Source organism: Puntigrus tetrazona, unplaced genomic scaffold, assembly GCF_018831695.1.
Source record: "Puntigrus tetrazona isolate hp1 unplaced genomic scaffold, ASM1883169v1 S000000223, whole genome shotgun sequence".
Lineage (NCBI taxonomy): Eukaryota > Metazoa > Chordata > Actinopteri > Cypriniformes > Cyprinidae > Puntigrus > Puntigrus tetrazona.
This window is the reverse complement of record NW_025047891.1, coordinates 1003238-1023587: the sequence shown is the minus strand read 5'-3', so window position 1 is coordinate 1023587 and position 20350 is coordinate 1003238. Positions and strand designations below refer to the sequence as shown.

The following is a 20350-nucleotide window of genomic DNA, read 5'->3' as shown; positions in this document are numbered from 1 at the left end:
TCATTAGCTACTTCTATGAACACATCGACAATGTTAATTAACACCCCTATTACTGTAATCAGTGTTTGAGCACTTTGTTAGGCCAGGAACATACTCTTTGCAAACACACGAAAGCGGCCCATGTTATCTTGATAGAATAAATTTGACAAATGTGTAAATCTCTTAACAGAACAAAACCAGGCAACATTTAAATCTCTTATCAGAGCAAAACAACCAGTATTTAATCTCTTAATAGAACAAAACTGACACATATTTGTGTCTCTTAGTAGAACAAAACTATCAATAATTAAATCTATTTAATAGGGTAAAACTGTCCGACTTTTAAATCTCTTAATAGAACGATCAATATTTAAATCTTCTAATAGAACAAAACTTAATAAAAACAAAACAATCAATATTTGAATCTCCTAAAAGAACAAAACAACCAATATTTAATTTTCTTAATAGAACCCCCAACATTTAATAAAACAAAACAACTATTATTTAAACCTCTAAAATGCTCAGATGTTCATTGATATCTGTGCTCGACAACACTATAAGTACAATATAACTGGATCTGAGTCTGGGGGATTACTTGTGTCATCATTATATATTACTCTGTCGCCCAGCAGGCATCATAGACATAACAGTATGACTTTATGTAAAACTGCTTGGAAATCATGTGTATTCTTAAAGGCACTGCACAAAGGAATCTGACTCGACTATAAACATGTCGAGGCTTTAACTATTGCTCTATAACGTATGATGCTGCTGCTGCTGTATATCCTGCTGTCAGACACCGATGATGAATATTCGCCTTCTGCTTCTGTGTTTGAGAAGGTCAGAGGTGTGGTGTTGCGAGCCGACTCCGAACACGTCGAAAATACAAATCTGTGTGTTTGAGATGCACCGCAGACCGTTACTGTCTAGACGGCATATATACACACGCGCACCAGCATCACACCACATGAGTCATGCGTTTAAAGAGAGGAAGAAACTGTTTTTTCTAGATTAAATGTCTCGATTTCTTAAACGGCGAAGACATGCGTGAGATTATGAGGGTGTTTTTCTTACGCAACATCTGAGAAACAGGACGCTTAAGTACAAATCTCTGTCCTGGAGAATATACTGCGATGTTAAAGAGAACTCATTTGTGATTTTTTCCTTTCCCCAGGGTGTTTTCATGCTGCGTTTCTTTTTTCCCAGAGAACAGACGGCTGCACAAAAGCACCAGTTACGCTGCACAGCATCAGGTCAGAAGAAGCATAGAAATGCAATGAGTTTCTTCCAACGGTGCCCTTGAGAAATAGCCGCATAGAGGCGAGCGTAAGTGTGTGTTTGTGGACTTGTCTAGTCCTTGTTGCTGAGTTGTGTTTTCCGTGTCCCGTCTCCCTCCCATCCTCACGGAGCGGTGACGTACGGCCCGTGTGCCGCTGTAGGATGGACGACTGTGGTACTCATTAAGATCGGGAGCGATAGAGAAAATGGGAAAAGAGAAAGAGCAGAAAGGAGATAAAGCGTTTGCTTTTTGGAGTTGTTCCTCTTCATTATTTTCACTGACCTCTTATTCTCTTTCTCTCTTTCTCTGTGTTTCTCAGTTTCTCTCTTACAGCGTAAATATGTGATGCGTCACTTTAGATCTGAACGGATCTAGTGCCAAGCGAGATTTCAGAGGACGCTGGAAAGGTAAAGAAAACTCTTGCCATTGCATTGTGAAATCAAGCCGACGTTTATTAATATTACTGACGTTTAGCTGACTCTTTTTTTTTAATGAAAGGCAACTTAAGCGGTCTTTTCACTGCATTTTATAATACCTTTAACATTTTTTATCTCTCTTGAAAGTCAACGTATTCATCTATTTTCTAAATGCACAGCATTGTTGTTATTGTGAATCTATTATGCGTATGTTCATGTTTTATTTATTTATTCATTTATTTTTACAAACAAATGAATAATTCTTGAACTGAACATCATTACTCAGCTTTCCAGTTATAACCACTCATCTCTGGTTATGTGAGCTGGACTTTAACTAGTCCACTAAAAACTTGCCTCTTTCTACTTTCATCCAATCAGTAATCGATGTATAAAACCCAGTTCCTATCCTGACGGGGTTTTTTTTGCCTTGGATATACTTCACAATACAGAAGAAAAGATCTGTCATTGCTTTATTGTGACTTTTTGTAAAACCTTTTGACTTCTTGTGACTTTTTGTGACATTTTATCTTTTTTTATTGCCACCTTTTCTTAAAAAAAACAAATCTATAAAAAAGCAAGGCTGCCTTAAGTAATATTCTGGGTCCAGTACAAGTTAAGCTCAATCAACAAAAATGAATTTCCATTTATACCTCCATTTCTTTAATATAGCAAAAACCTCGATTGCTGTGGGGCCTCTACAAAAGAAGTGAATAGGGAAAATCTATAAACATCATAATGCTCACTGTTTCAGTAGTATAGCGACAAGAACAAAATACTATGTATATATTAACAAAAGGACAGTGCTTCTCATACACACTTTTATAACTCACTTTGTTGCCAATGCATTCTTATATCCCAAAATATTGGTAACTATGATGATCCAAACAGCTTTGTCCCTGAAAGAATTAACTGAAGTGCTCTCACACAATTATAAACTTAAATATTCTGCTTTCAAACCCTCCAGAAATTGGCCCAATTAGCTTTCGTTGTAAGTGGCTTACTCGTAACTTAGATTTTTACTTCCTCCCTTGCTTTTCGCCACTGTTCCTCAGAGCTGGAAGAGCAGCTCTGAAGCTCACATCGTATCTCAGATGCTTTTGTTTGGAGTATGTCTGCGAAGTCTAGCACAGATCGCCCCCAGTGTCCTCGGAAAACCCGGCTAAGGGTTCTGGGATGAGCCCGGCCTGATGACAGTTAATCCCTGGAATGGAGTTTTGAGCTGATCATTGTATGCATGACCTACGGCAGTCGTAACACGCCACACTTGATCCACTATTAACCTGACACCTTATCCGGCTCATCTCGCCCGTCCTTCTCAAACACACTCAGGACACATCACATTTCGAGTGGCTTAACCTTTACCACCAGGCCTGTGTCTGACATAGCGGAGCGCAAATGGAAGTGGGCAGGTCAGTAATGAGTCAGCCGTAATGAATTAATAGCCTGCTTTGGCTCCGCGCGCGGCTCTGGGTGTCTCTCTCTGTATTCGCGGCGTATGAAAATCAGCCTTGAAAATCTTTTTGTTCATCAAATGCTGAACAGAGAAGTTCTCAGCTATTCACAAACCGCGCCTCAATTATCCTCTCTCTCCTCCTCTGCCCTCATCAATTATGCATACTGTATATTAAATACCTCACATTTGCACATCCGCTCATTTGCATAATTTCCAGCTTCCCAGTTGGCAGGAGAGCAGAAACCAGGTGAGAGGGCGATGCCGCTGAACTCTGAAAGTCTTCCTAGTGTTGAAGCAATATGTGTGTGCGGCATCTTGTGCTGTAGACGACGATCCCTCTGTGCGTATAAACCAACGAGGAAACACGTTGACATAAATGCACTTATAATAAAGGCCTGGCAGGCAAGTGCATAGATAAACATTTGAGATATGCAACCCCGACGTGTTACAAGAGTTGGCTCTGAAGCTGTAGCTGCACCACGAGCGATTCATAATTGATAGTAGTTAAACTACGAGAGTAACATTTCAAAACAAAACCATAATGCATTTGTATGAGTAAAATGTGAAAAAATGTAGGACAGGACTTGATTTTATCAAACATGCAGACTCGAATCGTTCACGATAACACCAAGAACATGTTTTAAGAATGTTTATCGGATTGGTTTTTATTCCATATTGACTTGGACCCAGAATATTCCTTTTATTTTGATGTTGTGTGTGATTGTGAATTCACTGACTGTCGTTTTATGTCCCGGGAGAGGTTTGGTATTACATTACTCCGTATAAACTCTTGACACAAGGACAGTGTTGTGTGTGAATGACAGTATTGTGCTGCAGAGAGAGAGATTTATTGGTTAGATAAAGAGGACACAAGAGAGGCTGAGCTGACTGAAGTCTGTAATGTGCTCAAGGGTGATTGGTTTTCATTTTCTCTCCTCCCAGCGAAAGCGTGGAGGAGTAATGGCTTTAAAATATTGCTGTGTGTTTGAGCCAGTGAGTACTGTGCAGCCGGGAGCCTGTCTGGATCCCTCCACCACCATCCGTCTGAGATCTGAGGTACTGGGGAACACTTGGGGATGCTTAAACTTGGTCAATATGACACATGTGCTAACCATCATCAGTCGATCAAGTGCTGTGCAAATATCACAGCCAATCTGAACATGTTTAGCAGTGTTTTTTAAGCCAAGCATCATTATAATATCCAGAAAAAGATTTTAACTTAAAGGAAATCATCACTTTTTTAAAAAAATAGACTGCCCTGAAATTAAACAGTTGAGTTGTACTGTTTTTAAATCCATTAAGCTGATCTCCTGGTCTGGCGGTAACACTTTTAGCTGTGGCTTAGCATTGATCATTGAATCTGATTAGACCGTTAGCATCATGCTCCAAAGAGTTTCAATATTTTTCCTATTTAAAACTTGACTCTTCTATAGTTACATTGTGTACTAAGACGGTAAAACTAGTTAGTAAAGGTTGCTATTTTCTAGGCTGATATAACTAGTCAAGTCAAGTCAAGTCAAGTCAACTTTATTGTCAAATATGCTCTATGTACAACATACAGCACAGATGAAATTCCTTCCCTTCTGACCTTGCAATCATGCAGAATAAAAGAATAAAGATAAAAGAATAAAAAAACTAAAGTATAATAAAATAATGGTAAAATATCTAAAATATCTAAAATATAAATAGTGCAACATTAAACATACAGACATTAAACATACAGACAAGGCACTTGTTGGAAAATTAAATTAAGTTAAAGTGAGGTAGTGCGTTGAGGTGCAAAAGTGTAGACCTAGGTATTATACTCTCATTCAGGTGTAAAAATCAAGAAACTTTGCTGCTGTACCATGGTTGCAGCAGGTGCAATGATATTGCGCAGCACCTGAAAATAGTCCCCAGCAATTTCAGCTGCTGCCTCATATCATTGCGCCTGCTGCAGAAAATGTATTTATTCATTTTACGTTAGTAGTGCAGTCAAGTTTTAAATAGGAAAAATATCAGAACACTTTGGTTACTTTTGAGCGTGATGCTAATGGTCTAATCCGATTCATTGATCAATGCTAAGCTGCAGCTAAAACTGCTACCGCCAGAATTGGAGATCATCTGAATAGATTCAAAAAATGCTCCTTTAATTCATCATTTATGTTAATTCACTACTGATTTTCACCTGCTGGAAAGAAAACGGGTGCAAAATGTCTTACCTTACATTAAAGGAGGGATCGCGGCCATATCTAATGAACAGAATATCATCGACTTGAGGTAAGCAACCATCTAGCACTGCCCTGGCAACCATCCAAAACCATCCAACTACTACATGGAAACAAAGTAACAACTACTTAGAACACTTCAGCAAATGTGTAGCAACACTCTGGCAACTATCCAGAACACCATAGCATCACAGCAGCTAGTTTTGAACGGACAAGTGGCTAAAGCATGATTTTAAACCAATGAGACCTCACTATGGGTGGATTTAGACCCCAAAATTCCCCTTAATGTGGAAGGGGTCTGATTTATCACTTTTTTCTTTATCATCACACCTGGTTAGAACTCCGTGTGACTGTAAGGTTTAGCTTTTATATCAACTACTTATAGTGATGATGCACTACAGAGCTAGCACGCTGGTTTTCTAATGTCGGTATTAGCGTGCAGCGATTTTAGCATCCCCGACATGTGATTGAGGCAGAGACAGAAAGCGAGCACTAATGTTTGAAAAGAGGACTGGCAGCTGTCCAGCAAATAAAGTCATTTCTCAAAGCTGCTGCCAAAATAAGCCCACTAATACATCCTCATTAGGAACCGTGCAAATAAACCAGGACAACAAGACTCCAGGGCTTCTGGGAATCAGGCGGTGTTTAAGGGTCGTGTTCAAATATTCAAGTCAGAATTCACTCTTTACTATGTCAATGCACTGTCCTTGTCTTATGCAATATTCACGTTCATCATCCAAAGGGCTAAATGTTTGGCCTCATAATGTAATAACAACTTTGATTTTTAAAAGCCTACCATTAAAAGTAAAATGAGGCAGTTTTATTTTAGTATCATCTAGACAATATGTGACACTGGAACACAAAACCGGTCATGATTAATACCATCTTCTGAAAGCTACATAAATAAGCTTTGCATTGATGTATGATTTGTTAGAATAGGACAATATTTGGCAGAGTTACAACTTTTTGAAAATATAAATAGTAATGAAGTTCTTAGCAATGCATATTACTAATCAAAAATTTAGTTTTGATATGTTTATAATGTATTGTTGGCTATTGTGCTATTTATGACTGGTTTTGTGCTCCAGGGTTACATATTATAGTTTTTGTTGATTTATTGTTATATATATATATGTCTGTGTGTATGTGTCTGTGTGTGTGTTTGAATTTGAATTTCAGTTTTAGTTCTTTCAGTAATCAAGTTAAGCTTAATTAAAATAAGAAATGATGCCTTGGCAACTGGCTGAAATTTTGTTTTTCCACTTAATATTCATTTTATTTCGTGTCATGACTTTTGTGGTTTTTACATGTTTAATGACTGTGTTTTGAGTCAATAAAGTCATAAAAATGCTTCTTTCATAAATATATTAGTCATATACTGATTTCCACTCCAGTGACCAAAGATCTCTGGATAAGAGATCAGTGGGAATTGTCTGTATGCCACAAACCGTCCTGGCAGGAAAGTGTTTTAGTCAGCGTGGCTGTAGTGCAGCAATGTCTTGATTTGCAAAATCAAATTCTCTGACTAAAGCGGCAGTGAATAAGCAGTCAGGCAGCACGCTTCATAAAAGCTCATATGCTCGGAGAGGCTGATAGCGTGAGTGGGGTTTCATTTGAGCAGTATAATGAGCTATTAATGGTGCTTTAAGGGTGTTTGTTTGCTTTTCGGTATTTGATTTGTTTGTTTGTGTATCACCGACTGCCTGCGGAGCTGAAACCTGTCTGTCTCTGATACAAGTGCGATAATATACTAAGTTTATCTGAAGGGTGCACTAGACTAGTGCAAAAATTGTTGATATTTTAATCGCTTACTGGGAAATTCAATGTCAAGTTGAGCGCTTTTTAATGTGGCATATAGTTGCTGCTCTGCAAATTTTGGGGAATGTCGTAGGCAGTCTCGAGTAAATTCAGATGGTTTGCACAGTGTGCATACTGCACCAAGTATGTGCCAGCTAGCGTGCCATTCGGAACACAGCCCATGTGGTAATGTACATATGAAGTGCACTCGGGGAGGGACTGAGTGTGAATGATTTGTATAAAGCTGTTAGTGTAAATTGCGTATAGCGGGACCCTCAGGAGGCGTACGCTCACTCTGACAGCAGGAACGCTGGCCAAGCGAGACAGGAAATCTCTTATGGGAGGGAAAATGATATTAGCCTTCACTGCTGTGTGCTGCTGTGATTATCATATATATTAGTGCACGGTGGGTTATGGCTGTAGGCTGGAACAGAGGCTGCTTTAATGTGCAGGCGTCACGCACACTGGGGCAGATACTACAACACTAGGTCTGCAGGAACAGACCTCACTTACTAGAGGTGAGACCTTCATGGCCATTAGCATATGTGCACTGCTGTCCCTCACCGTTCTCTAGTGAGCTGCCTGTGTAGGGAGCATTTTAAGGTGCACTACAGATATAATAAGCCAGATTCTAAAGCAGCATTCTCCATGGAGATCCCTAGTATTCGCTGCAGTGAGATCAGTCTATATATTGATTATAAATATACATTTATTCAATAATGAAACCAGATAACAATAGTTTGATCTAATTTAAAAAAAATCATGATCCTCAATGTTTTACGCAGTCTGTTCTGGCAGTACGCTGCACATTTTGGCGAATGAATTAGACCATCTGGCTATTCCATGCAGGAAGTGCACATACACACTGCATTCCGGATATATTGTGTGGTAGTATGCCAGTCTGAACATACTCGTGTGTTTTTGTTTATGCTAACTGTAATATGTATATGCGGCCTATTCCATATTGTGCAATATTTACTGTATGCTGCTATCCATTTGTAATAGTTTGGGAAACATGTTGTATTATTTGACAGATTTTAGACTGTAGCCTTGTCACATGATCTAACTTCATTGCATGTTCCTGTTGTGTTGAAAATATGAGTACTCTATTAGTGTTAAGGGTTAAATTGCTCCCCATTGTTTTCCATGAAATTTGCCTAAAATCAACACCATAAAAATACTATTGAGTCACAATCTCAATCTGAATGTTTGTTACATAAAACCTTTATTGCAGCTTGTCAGAGTTTAAAAAATAACCCAGTTTGGGGTCAATTTGTATTTGTCATGGAGTCAGTTCTTTTTTCCTTTTTCAGTTCAGTTCTTCATGGCTATTTGAAGTTTCTGTGGTGGATACAGGTGTGCAGACCAGAGCAATATATCACAGACCGAGTTATAACACGGATGCACATTTAAACATTGTGAGTTTTTCTATGTTATGGTATAGAGTGTTTACAAACAAGATTGTAGCTGGAGAACATGCACAGGAAAAATGGGCAATTAGTTGCAGGTAAGCTGCTGCAGTGACAAGAGAGATGGAAAAAGGACTGCTCCTGAGCATTGGAGACCCAAATCTTGTGGCCGGCCCTATCCTGGAGCTGCACTTTTAGAGGGTTCTGTGTGAGGGGAAGTTGAGGGAAAAGGCCAGATCCAGACATCATTCTTCCCAGTCAACCAATTACTCTAGAGGATGACTCCAACATCTGGAATCAAGGACATTGATGACAGCATATAGCAAGGAAATGTAACTGGTATGTGACTTGTTTTTACTTTTTCATTGTGGTAAAGGGGCCGATGAATTGAGGACTGTGCAGACTTGAAGCTGGACAGAATGAGTCAGAAACCCTGGGCAGAAAGCCAGACCTTTTGTCTGGGTTGGTAGGTGGGAGTGGATGGCCTCCCGGTGTTTGTCTGAGTCTATTGTTGCTGTACTACCCACTGAAGGTGAACTTGGGCTGCATCCCAAACCCTCTCACTCTTATGGAACCAGTGGTCCAGCTGGAACCGCTGAACGCTCTCCTGATGAAGGTAACAAGCACATATTGGAATAGGGTAAGTTCAGTCACACGCTGATGGAGAGAGTTTGTGTGCACTAGATCCAGGAAAGGAATCTTCACCTGCTGTGGTGGTTGGTATCAAGCATCTTATTTGTTTGATCATCTTCTCTGTCTGTCTGTTGGTGATAACCAGCATAGAGGCTCAAATACACTGTCCGGAGGAAGAAGGCGGCACACCAGACTCTGGAGTCTATGGTCAGATACTGTGTCCTCCAGAAGTTTCCAAAGATGTGTTGGAGGAAGATCTCAGCCATTTCCATAACAGTGGGCATTCCTTTTGGAAAACAACAGGTTTTTGGAGAGCCATTTGATTACTTGGAGGATACAGGTAAGACCTACTGAATATGGTAAATCTGTTATGTTGATGTTGGTCCAGACAGCAGGAAGACTTTGCCGGTTATGTGGTAAGGTGACTTGACAATGGCACATTCAGGACAGCCCTAAACAAATAAGAGTGGACTAAGCTACCATGAGGGTAGGACGGTCCAGTCAGTGGAGTTGACAGTCAGGGATGACAGAAGGATGGGTTCAGGCTCAATGGAGGGAATTTTTGGAGTGTGCAGCTGAGAGATATCATCCGCCTTCATATTTTTGGACCCTGGATGTCAGGAGACGCAAAGTGAAAATGGGTAAAGAATAAGGCTAAAAAGGATTGGGACAAGACCACTGGACAAGCAGATACGACTTAAACCGAGGAATCTGAAAAGGCAGGAGTGGACAGCTTTTTTTGTAACAAGTGGAAAACGAAAATATGAATACAATGGTAAGGAGTAGTTGCATACAAGATAATCAGTGGAGAACAGGTAATACATTAAAGAAATTAGTAATTCTGTAAAACACTGGAGTAGCCATAGAGAGGCCACTTTTTCCTTGTTGCTCATTTATATATTATTTAACTGCATCAGCATCAGCAGGTATGCCCAAATCACATTGCCAATGGTGGTTGGCTGCCTATGTAGACTGTAGACAAGAAGGAAGTACACTTGGTTTTAGAACAGAGCAACTGTATGCATTGTATTCTCAGTACAGCTAGCACACTCACATACATACTTGCAGTCATATTATGGTCACCATAGCAGTAATGATGGCTCAGGGCTGGTGGGCAGCTGCAGGCTGTGGTTTTCATATTGTGTGTGTGTGTGTGTGCGTGTGTGTGTGTGTGATGAGCAGGCTTTGCACTGGGTCACTGCACACTTTTAGCAGAGTGCTTTCAAAACTCTCTCCTCTTCTCTCTCCCTGTGACGTGCAAATCGGAGGGAAATCAAAGACAGAGGAGGAAGAAGAGGGCTGGTGATGCTGTTCAGCGTCTCCAGTTGCTGTCTCCTCTGTAATTTTTGGAGTGCCAGAGGTGTGAAGCGTGGAAAATAAGCTGTTTTAAAGAAGCCAAGCTGCTGGAGGCATGACTGCTGTATTTCTGAGAGGTTTCTATAAATTATTAAAGGGTTAGTTCACCCAAAAAATGACAATTCTGTCATTTACTCACCCTTGTGTGTTCAAAACTGGGAATAGGTCAAATTAATATCATATAGCTTAAAATTTATTTGCCTTAAAATGTGTAAATAGACATAGAGCTCTAATACTGGCAGGAGGCATAGGATTACTGTCTTTAGGGAACTTAATGTTAAAATAAAAAGCACAATAAACTAAATGTTGCTTCATCAGCATTGATATATTTCTAAATTCATCTCTCCTAAAGCTGCATCTTCACCATTAAAGCAACACTTTTGTAGCAAATCCACCATCTTAAACAGTGCATTTTAAGATGACAGTCGATTGTTTAGCCGTTGCATCATGCCTCTGTTTTTTTCAGTATTTTGTACTATGAATATTGCATTTATAACATTCCACTCTCTTATCTCTATTTTGTCTATCGTATTTTGCAGTCATGCAAGGTTTAAATCAACATGAGGGTGAGTAAATCATGACAGAATTTTCATTTTGGATGAACTATCCCTTTAATGCCTGTGGATGTGAATATCACGACCCAGCCTGCATCAGTGACTGTGATTACATGTCCAAGGATAATCCCACATTATTCCCCAGATCTCAGTTCTCAAATCCCATTTATTCCCAGTGATTGAGTAATTTTGGGGAATAAGCTGTTTATATGCCCTTTCAATGTCCCTGTTATGAGTCGGCCCTTTATCCAGGAAGAATCTGTCTATTCACAGCACTGCGCAATGCCAATCTTCATCTGAACCATCTGCTGTTTTTCTTTGCTCTGTTTTATTGTGCAGATACATGTATAGTTCGTCTTGTTCATTGTGCTGAAAAGCGAAAAATGAAAAACATCTTTGAAGGATTTTAAATGACCTGCACATGTCAAGGAGCTTCAAGCGTAGATGTTCAAAATGGCATTCAGAATCCGGAACTTTCCATAATGTACAATAGCCATCATCTAAATGAGAGATTATTCAAATACTGTAATCAGCGCGTTGAGATTGCATGAGCCATGTGATGATAGAAAATATTGCAGTTTGATGTGATCAGAATATAGATGTACTCATAAATTTGTGCGCTTTGATTTTGTGTTCATGTAAAATGTTTTCACCTCTTTCACCTCCAAAGAGTTGATTGGTATTATGTGAAGAGACCATAAGCATTAAAACCTAATGTATCCATCCAAACACACATTTTACACACTATCTAATAACCCCAGTTTTTCTTAATTGACCCCCAATTCTGATTAAACCACTAGATCTATAAAAGGAGGCAAGGTAAGAAGGCAGGTTTGAGGGCAGGTTTCCCAGTTTCTAAACATCAACAGTTAAACTCGCTTCATCATAAGGATCTCAGCTTTTGATAATCATCCACTTCAGGAAACGAGCCAGAATTAGGGTTTACCTGGATTTTCCTACACTGGCATGCACAAGTTCCTGGCAAGGTAGAGTACGTTTATTTATTTATTTTTCTGGTAGGTATTATTGGTAGCTGATAAGCACTCTTCAGTACAGTTATGTTACGATGGCTTTTATCTTTCATGAGGGAGTTTGGAATCATGACATTATTGTTTCCATGCGGAACGCTAAAGAGCGCAACACACAAGTCTCCTGGAAATAGTGTATAATTTAACCACTCCGACGACTTAAAGTGTTTCCAGGATGCAGTCTGGCAGTGTGCCTTATGCATTAGATGTTTGGCCAATGGTTCGTGGGTCTGAGAGATGACCACCTCCCTGTTTCTCTGTCTTCAGACCCTCTTCCATCTCACAGACCTGGCCCTCTGTCCCCCCTTGCTCTACCCCAATCAGTGGTAAGTTTAGCAAGTAATGTTCCATAGTATCGCAGAAAGATCATAATCGTTTATTTTGACTCTTAATTGTTACTCAGGCAAGTTACATTTTACTTTGTACATATCCACTTCTTGTGATCTCTACATCCAATTCATGATACCTGGATTCATGGTAGGTGCAGTTACAGGATACGTAACATAACATAAATGTGAAACAGAAAAGAAACTTAAAATTCAGTTCAATGTCCCTTTTAGGTCTTTTTAGCCAACTGACTTAGTCTTATCTAACTTTAAATGGTCCATAAATATTTCATTCTTAAAGAGTTCAGGTCCATCTGTAAGAATCAGATTCTCGGTGTCTGCCAAACTCACTTGGATCTAGTTGGATCCCATGGTAGGATGGTAGGGTTAAAGGTAACCCAAGGTGCTAGGTGACTTCACTAAGCAGGCAAGGTTGGTTGGTATATGGCCAGTTATATTTGCCAGGTTTATTTGTATTTAGAGTCTCCTTACCACTTCCCAGTTCAGTTTTCAGCGCTCAGGCCAAGGTGGAAGCACAGGACCCTCTTCATATTTGCTGATTGGCAACCAGTGCTGGTCTAAGTATCAGGTAGGTCTAGACGGCAGTAGGAAGTCTGGTCTATTATTTTATCTATCGTGCCATTTATTTATTCCATCTGTTGTTCTTTTTATTGCCATAGCTGTCATTCACTCATTCCGTCTGTCATTCTCTCAGTCTCTCTCATGCATAAGGTCTTGAGGGTTGGAGTTGATCCGTTTGAGGCGTGCAGTAATCATCCACAGTAAGGGGCAGTCAGAGGTGTTTGGAGCTCAGCACGGGGGAAATGAAGAGGTCTCACGCTCTCAGCAGCTGCATTCTGCGGCTGCAGGATTAGCTAATGCGATTAGCTGCGTCTCACAATCAGCCGCACTGAATGCATGTTGTAATTACTGCACCTCAATGAGAAAGGTGTGTGTGAAAGATTAATGCAGGTGAGTGGCAGGCTGTGATAGATACGCTCTACTAACGTGCTCTCCGCAGCCAAGCGTGTGTGTGTGTGTTTGTGAATAGGACTGAAAGGGAATGCAGCTCATCTGCACATATGCGACTCAATCACAGACTTCACAGATATGCCAAATGAAGTCTGAGCTTTGTATTTTTCATGCTGATGTTATATTTTCACAATACGAAAGGATAGTTAACAACCTAAGGATACAAAAATCAACATTTCTAGTTCATTTATGTGACGTGTTAACAAAACTTTTTGTGGAGTTTTTTTTTTTTTGATATCATGAGACAAATAAGGATCTCATGAAAACCATAAAGAAACCAATAATAATGCACAGCCTCTCTGGGCTTCAGTCATTATTTTTGCAAAATTCTGCTTTGGTGCCACTATGGATTTCAAATCTCTGTACTATTTCAGGACGTGGTCTTTTGTCTCATGAAATCAGTGCAACATATTTTCACACAGGATTTTTCACGGCTTCAGTTCCATACTGAAAATCAATGGACATGCGGATTGACTCCAGCTGAATCACTGCCCGTTCATTTAGCTCTGATTCAAGACGCTTCTAGCTTTTTTCCTCTCAGTTTTGAGTCTGCCTTCTGCTCGCATTTTCGTTTTGTCTGTGATGGAGCGACATCAGACGTGTGCAGAAACTGAGAGAGAATCTTGGCTGGGAATTACAAGGTGGCGTGATTACAAAGGTAGAAGAGGCCAAAATAAAGAATAAAAGAGCTACAGAATTTTGAGCAATAATTCTAATACATCAGAAATGTTGGTGCATGAGTTATATAGAGCCATGTTGAGGAAAATGCTTTGAATTGCATTTGAAATAATACAAGTTTTATGCATTCAATTTGATTGCCACAATTTTTGATGATGCATCTTCATCATAAAACACAGAATCCAGGGAAAATTAACACAGACAACACTGTAGCTGTCATTTTTAATAATAAAAAAATCTGAACATTGCATATGGCACTATTTGTCACACTCTGGTCAAGGAGACAGGAGTCAAGCAAAGGTAAGTTTTAATGAAATAAGGCATAGAGCGGCTTCCAGTTGTCATGCTCTGTGGAGGGAGGAAGGAGAGGGTCAATGTAAGGTTTCAGGAGTGAGACGTGAAAGGTGGAGGAGATACGGTATCGGTCGGGCAGGTGAAGCTGGTAGGTGACTTTGTTGACATGACGACTGATGGAAAAAGGACCAATGTACCGGGGACTCAGCTTCCTACAGGGCAGCCGGAGATGGACATCCCTGCTGGATAGCCAGACACGGTCACCAGTCTGGTATTTGGAATTGTTGGACCTTCAGTGTCTGCCTGGCACTTGTGTCTCCAGACTGCCTCCTGGAGATGGACGTGAGCTGAGTCCCGCACCCTCTCACTTTTACGGAACCAGTAGTCGACCGCTGGGACTTCTGCTTGGTCACCAGTCCAGGGAAACAGAGGGGGTTGGAAATGTAGACTTCTGTATGTATTCTGCCCAGGGTAGATGCTGGCTCCAGCTATCTTGGCGTTGGTGACTGTAGGCCCAGAGAAAAAAACATCCCCAGGACGTGAATTGGGGACCCCTACTGGACACTATGTCTTCCTGGAGTCCGAAATGCCAAAAGACGTGGTGGAACAAGGCCTCCGCTGTCTCCATGGTGATAGACAGTCCATGTAAGGGGATTCATTTAAAGGCTTTAGAGAATCTGTCCACTACCAATTGGATGGTGGGAGGTCGGAGGCAAAGTCCACCCCAATATGGGACCATGGTCGACGTGGAATCGGCAGGATTAGGAGCTTACCTTCAGGTAAGCGGCATGGTGTGCAGGTGATGGCACAGACTGAAGAACCCTTGACATATCAGCCAACATTCCAGGCCATGTTGGGCCACCATTAGTGGTCCTGGAGGAGTGAGAGGGTTCGGTAGCTACCTGGATGCCTGGATCCCGGAGAGGTGTGGAGGGGAAGTCGGAGCGTGAATGGTAAGAAGAGCCTTCCTTCTGGACCTCCTTGCGGAGCAAGTTCGGTCAGGGTGGCCTCTTAGATTTGATTGTCAAGGGACCACTGGAGCGAGGAAAGTTGAAGCAGGTAAGATGGGTTCACAGATGGTTCCTCAGGTTCTGGGTTAGGTTGGTGCAGACAAGAGAGGGCATTTGCCTTGAGGTTCTTATGGCCGGGTCGACGACGCAATCCCATGGATGGTGAGGGGGGGTAAGTGGTTGCGGTCTTGCTGAAAACGTTGGAGCATGACTGGTATTCAGGTGGAATGGGAGTGATGGATTGAATCTCTGGGCGTTTTGATGGTGGTAGAGTAGCAAGTTAACTGATCCAAATGAATCTTAACAACAGATGACAGACATTCTTCCTTGCAATAATCACTCCATTTCAGAATTTCAACTGTTCTCCAGTCCACAACAGGCTGATGTTGTTCGAGCCAGGGTCTCCCTAGTACCACATCAACAGTAGCATCCTCCAGCTCTAACAAGGTGAGAGATTTGGTGTGGAGGCTGCCAATCTGCAGGGTTAACGGTGGTGTACAGTGGCGCACCAAACTTTTGTCTAGGGTTTTCCTTGGATGGTGGTGATTTTATAGAGCATTGGGTGCCGGTGACGAGGGATACAGAGGCTGGCAAGACTGCGGGACGAGATGAAATTTCCAGAATCAACCCGCTTCTGACTGGGGAAAGTTGATTGCGGTACAGGAGATTAGAATTGATATGTGGGATTTGGGAAATGGAAGGTAGTATGGTGATGACACTCACTGCTGGTAAGTGGTGGAAGAATGGGACAGGAACGGAGTGAATGTGCTGGGGAACCATCAAGTGAATTTAACCATGGGCTGTCTGCACTCCAAAGTGCTTCCGCCCATTGTAGAGCTTGGCCAGTGAGCAGAGAAAAGGAAAGAGGAGAAGGAAGCCATCACAGGTGGTTGCTTCCCCAGCAAACGCTGTGGGTCGGGCGATGAGACAAGTAAGGTTAGCAGGCGGGGGAAGAGCATCGCGTAGCACATGAACAAACACTTGATAAGGATCGATTGATGGACCCTCGTGGGGATCCATGCTTATCCTCGTTTTGTTTTTAAGGGCTGATCTTCTGTCACAGTCTGGTCAAGGAGAAAGACACTGAGTTCAATCAAAGGTAAGTTTTAATTAAATAATGCATAGAGCGGCTTCCAGCCGTCAATCGAACATAATATGAACTGATGACCATTCAGTAAGGAACTTCAATAAAGTAAGTCATTAGTTCTTTTCTTTAGGATGATTGCCAACACAGAGAGTCCTCCTTCAGGCAAGCAGACGATGCAGACTGGCAGGCAGGCAGAACGATGACCAGAGCTTTGAGATATGCAACCTTAAGATCAGCCACTGATTGAATGGAGTGAGCGTGTTTTAAAGGTAGGCAGGTGAGTGGCTTCAGGTGCAGGTGATTAGAACTCTGGTGATTGTGATCGTGACCAGATGGCGGGATCGGCAGATGGGGAAAGTGGCGGTGTGACACGATTCATATTATTAAATGATTGCAATAAAAATGACTAAATAAGTTTTATGAATACAAAGAGCTGTCAACTGATCACCACCTGGTGGTGAGTTGGATTCGTAAGCGGGGAGGAGGCCAGACAGACTTGGCAGACCTAAACGCACTGTGAGGGTCTGTTGGGAACGTTTGGCAGAGACCCTGTCAGAAGATCTTCAACCCCGCCTCCGCAGAGCTTTGACGGATTCGAGGAGGCTGGAGACATTGAGTCCGAGTGGACTATGTTCTCTACCTCTTTGGTCGACGCAGCCGTCCGGAGCTGTGGCCGTAAAGTCTCCGGTGCATGTCGTGGCGGCAACCCCCGAACCCGATGGTGGACATCGGAAGTAAGGGATGCCGTCAAGCTGAAGAAGGAGTCCTATCGGGCCTGGTTGGCTCATGGGACTCCTGATGCAGCTGACAGGTACCGGTGGGCCAAGCGGACCGCTGCCCGGGTGGTTGTGCAGGCAAAAACTCGGGTCTGGGAGGAGTTCGGGGAGGCCATGGAAAATGACTATCGGACGGCCTCAAAGAGGTTCTGGCAAACCGTCCGACGCCTCAGAAAAGGGAAGCAGTGCCCTGCCAACACCGTATACAGTGCTGGTGGGAACCTGCTAACCTCGACTGGGGATATTGTCGGGCGGTGGAAGGAATACTTTGAGGACCTCCTCAATCCCGCCAACACGTCTTCCACTGAGGGAGCAGAGGCCGGGGACCCGGGGGGGGACTCGACCATCACCCTGGCTGAGGTCACTGAGGTTGTTGAGAAGCTCCTCGGTGGCAAGGCACCAGGGGTGGACGAGATCCGCCCGGAGTACCTCAGGTCTCTGGATGTTGTAGGGCTGTCTTGGCTGACACGCCTCTGCAGCATCGCGTGGACGCGAGGACAGTGCCTCTGGACTGGCAGACCGGGGTGGTGGTTCCTCTTTTTAAGAAGGGGACCGGAGGGTGTGCACCAACTATAGGGGGATCACACTTCTCAGCCTCCCTGGGAAAGTCTATGCCAGGGTACTGAGAGGAGAATCCGTCCGATAGTTGAACCTCAGCTTCAAGAGGAACAATGCGGGTTTCGTCCTGGACGTGGAACACTGGACCAGCTCTATACCCTCTTCAGGATGCTGGAGGGTTCCTGGGAGTTTGCCCAACCAGTCCACATGTGTTTTGTGGATTTGGAGAAGGCATTCGACCGGGTTCCTCGTGGTGTCCTGTGGGGGGTGCTCTGGGAATATGGGGTAAGGGGCCCTTTGCTAAGGGCTGTCCAATCCCTGTATGATCAGAGCAGGAGCTTGGTTCGCATTGCCAGCATTAAGTCAGACTTGTTCCCAGTGCATGTTGGACTCCGACAGGGCTGCCCTTTGTCACCGGTCCTGTTCATTATTTTTATGGACGGGATTTCTAGGCGCAGCCAGGGGCCGGAGGGGTCTGGTTTGGTGACCACAGAATAGCTTCTCTGCTTTTTGCTGATGATGTTGTTCTGTTGGCTACATCTGGCCAAGACCTACAGTGTGCGCTGGGGCGGTTTGCAGCTGAGTGTGAAGCGGCTGGGATGAGAATCAGCACCTCCAAGTCTGAGGCCATGGTCCTCAGTCGGACAAGGGTAGCTTGCCCCTTCAGGTTGGTGGGGAGCTCCTGCCCCAGGTGGAGGAGTTTAAGTATCTTGGGGTCTTGTTCACGAGTGAGGAAGGATGGAACGCGAGAGATCGACAGGCGGATCGGTGCAGCTTCTGCAGTAATGCGGTCGCTGTACTGGTCTGTCATGGTGAAAAAGGAGCTGAGCGCGCAAAGCGACTCTCTGATTGATCGATCTTCGTTCCTACTCTCACCTATGGTCATGAGCTTTGGGTCATGACCCGAAAGGATGAGATCTCGGATACAAGCGGCCGAAATGAGTTTCCTCCGTGGGGTGGCTGGGCGCTCCCTTAGAGATAGGGTGAGGAGTTCAGTCACTCGGGAGGAGCTCGGAGTAGACCCGCTGCTCCTCCACACGAGAGAGGCCAGCTGAGGTGGCTCGGGCATCTGTTCGGATGCCTCCAGGACGCCTCCCAAGGGAGGTGTTCGGGCATGTCCCACCGGGAGGAGGCCCCGGGAAGACCTAGGACACGCTGGAGGGACTATGTCTCTCGGCTGGCCTGGGAGCGCCTCGGTGTTCCCCGGAAGAGCTGGAGGAAGTGTCTGGGGAGAGGGAGTCTGGGCGTCCCTGCTTAGACTGTTGCCCCATGACCCGGCCCCGGATAAGCGGAAGAAGAAGAAGAAGAAGAAGAAGAAGAATACAAAGGTTTATACATAAGTTTTTATATAAAGTAAAAGAAAAATCATTAAAATGCAAAATCTAATTTGTCTAAAATAAATATTACTGGATTTTAAATAAAAGCCTGACTTGAAGAAAACTCTCCAAATAATCTGAAAATCACATTAAAATGATTTTGATGTGTAATGAACAGATGAACATGTCAGATGTTCCAGCTCACTGCTGGGAGCCTCATCCGCATAATCTTTAATTTTGCTTCTAATAATAACACTGATTGGCAAATTAAATAAAAAAAATGTAAAGCTACTCAATACGGTTTCTTTGAAACATCAAGCTGATTGTGGTCCTGAAAACACATCAGTTCTGTCCTAACAATACGAAGACCGGTTCTAAACGCTTTCCGTAGAAAGGTGAAACGTTTCTGTCTAACAAACGTCGTCTTTCGTCTTTCAGATCTTCACTCTCTGCTATTCGGCAGCGAGCCGCCAGGAGGCCGATAGCCAACCGCTAACATTTGATTGAATTATCCCTCAACATGATGTGGCAGTAAACTGTTATTCCTCCATCTTACCAGCCCTCTGCTGTCTCGCCCCTGAGCGACGACTTTCATCCTCTCTCATTTCTCTGCTGTCATACACATACTGGCACTCGTCTGCCGCCGCGATGGCTTCGGCCTTTTGCTCATTTACGGCTCTGTATTCCCGACAGGCCGTCTGATTCCCGAGGGGAGGCCTGTGGAGGACGCTCTGTTGAATTTACGGTCGTATATAAATATATATGAGCGTGCGGTTCTCTCAGATTGAAAACATATACCTGAGACGATTGCCTGCTATGAAGTTCATTCCAGGGGTAATGCTGTTTTCCCCCCATCTCGTCAGCTCCTTCAAAGAACGCATCCTATTTTAAGGCATGAGAGATATATGGAAAGGAACAGGGTAAATATTTGAGAGTATCTCAGCCTCATTTCTTGGATTAATTTAGTTTCTTCGACTGGCTGCTCCACTGGTCAGGTCATTCTAGTCAGAGTAACTTGAGGAGAGAATGCTTTTTCACTCGTGTTTATGTTGCAGCTGCATTTCAGGAATTGAGAACACAAGCTGCTTGTTGAACATGGTTTCTGCAGACATGAGTTGCAATAAGAAATATATTAACAGGTAACTGGCAAATATGTTGTCAA

General features: G+C 42.9%; 1 protein-coding gene and 1 long non-coding RNA gene across 3 annotated transcripts in view; one reads left to right on the top strand and one right to left on the bottom strand.

Moving 5' to 3' along the window:
- Positions 1-20350, bottom strand: part of chrm2a (cholinergic receptor, muscarinic 2a) — a 70130-nt gene that overhangs the window by 13595 nt on the left and 36185 nt on the right. The gene's annotated exons all lie outside the window — the stretch shown is intronic.
- Positions 1425-20350, top strand: part of LOC122333259 — a 62667-nt gene continuing 43741 nt past the window's right edge. The window contains exons 1-2 of one of the 2 annotated variants that reach the window (XR_006248607.1): positions 1425-1665; positions 4070-4183. This is a non-coding gene — a long non-coding RNA (uncharacterized LOC122333259). Of the gene's footprint in view, positions 1666-4069; positions 4184-19332; positions 20328-20350 lie in introns of those variants that run through there. The other variant, XR_006248606.1, reaches the window with a different exon arrangement.